Below are 2,235 nucleotides of genomic sequence, written 5' to 3' on the forward strand. Positions count from 1 at the left end.
CCATTTTTTTCTTTTTTTTTTGGTTCGCTGTCTTATTTTTTTTCCATCATTATTTTCTATTCTTTTTCAGTTCTTCTTTTAAGAACCGTTTTGGTTCGGCTTGATTTTGTTTCCAGATGATTTTCTAGTTTTTTGGCAGTTCTTAAAAAAGACGGTATTGCTTACGGATTAAACTGTATTAGATGCTGATTCTCGATTGAATCAAACAGTTCCATCCGATTTTAAAATCCTTGATCAGAACTCTCTTTAATTTTTCACGTTATTATTACCACTAAAAATAATTTATATATACTAATGATTCGATAAGTATTTATGTATTCAATTAGTTTTTTATTGCTATTAAGTTATATTATCTTTTGAAAGATAAAAAAATAATAAAATAATCAATTGGATAAAGTCTATTTTATTGGTAAATAAAGTACGTTAACATAGACAAAAAATACATAAATACATATAATTTATGTATTTGTTCATACTTGACCTAATAGTAAAGTCAAACCTAAGGTGAACAGGCTCAATCTATAAAAAAAAGGTCCCAAAAAACGGATCCATTGATTTATTTGCCAACCTGACTTGCATAGCCAAAGAAATCTCAACTGCATTAAAGTGTATCTTAATAAACTTAGTATCTATTTTAAATATGGAATCTCAACAATTCCTAATAAAAGAGGAAGTAACCACTCAATATTATAGGAGGATAAGTTATAGAAAGATAATAAAGTCATCTTTTCTATTATATATATAAATATTCTATTATACACAAGATAAAAATGAATCCTAATATATTAAAACCTGTCTAAATTCTTTCTTAACTTAAGAATTAGAGTGTCTTGCATGTATCATTCCATCCTTACTCAAAATTCTTGGATGATTTTACCTGGCTGGAGAAGACATTGAAATTCTCATTAAAAGGTGTGTGAACCTCATATTCAGACCCAAACCTCATCAATTTCAGGTAACCCTCAGAAGATTAGCGCCGCTGCTAAGGACCTGTTGTTCGACACCCAACCATGGTGGACGATCACCCAAAAGATAGATACATGGCGCAACCAATTCTAAACCTCAAGAAGAGGAAAAACCTAATGATGATTGAGCAATTGTTATCCCTCCACACTCACAAAGAGGTATAGGGACCAACGAAGAAAGAAACAGAAAAGACCCAAAAGGACAAAGAATATGATATGAAATTCATAGACTTAAAGGATCAAGAGATATAGACGTAACAGAATTAATGGAATTACTCCATGGACATTAAAGTTGGATAGAACAGTTTGAGATTGAGTTAGAGTGACAACGCGAATTCGAGTGGGCCCTACGAAGAAAGGTACAATGTCGTAGGGAGTTGGTGAAAAAACTTGAAAGATTAGAGTCTAATCTTAAGTGTAGGAGACCTTGAATTGATCGAGAAACCACACCCTTAGAAAGTGAAGACCCATTCTCAGAGAAAATCATGCGAGCAAAAATCCCTAGAAATTTTAAGAGCTCATGCATGGGCCTTTATGTGGCATGACCAAACCCCGACATCACTTAAGTAATTTCAAAAGTCAAATATATTTGGCCAACGCCTTAGATGCAACTCGATGCAAAGTTTTTCCGAGTATAATAACTAACGCGACGATGAAGTAGTTCGATAGTCTTCTTCCGAGGTCGGTCACTTGTTTCGATGACCTAGCCAAAAGCTTCCTCAACTGATTCTGCATTAAAAAAGGGAAAGCCAAGCATGCTCCATGCATTTTGGATGTCAAACAAGAGGTCGGAGAGTCCATCAGTATCTACATAAAAAGGTTCAACAAAGCATATTTAGAGATTCAGAACTTGCCCACTGAAGTACCTATCGTGGGGCTTGTTAATGGTCTCAAAGAAGGCCCTTCTCATAGTCTATATCAAAAAGGAACTCAACTTCTCTGTACAAAGTTTAAGAACAGGTAAAAAAGTATATCAACATGGAAGAAACATCTTAATTGAAAAAGCCTAGAGCTGGAACAAAACATTTAATACCAACCCCGAGATAAAGAAAAAGAGCCCAAGAAGAAAAAAACACACAATTCAAAAAGACCTCGAAGGTACTATTCTTACACTTTGTTGTGAGTTTTTCTGATCAAAATCTACAGAGAGATATGCCACACTGAAAAGATACCACCTCCAAGGCCAATTCGAAATAAGAATGCGGGTAATCATACTAAATATTGTGAGTACCACAAAATTTATGGCCATTCAACTAATGACTGCTACAAC

The sequence above is a fragment of the Arachis duranensis genome, chromosome 10 (assembly GCF_000817695.3).
Source record: "Arachis duranensis cultivar V14167 chromosome 10, aradu.V14167.gnm2.J7QH, whole genome shotgun sequence".
NCBI lineage: Eukaryota > Viridiplantae > Streptophyta > Magnoliopsida > Fabales > Fabaceae > Arachis > Arachis duranensis.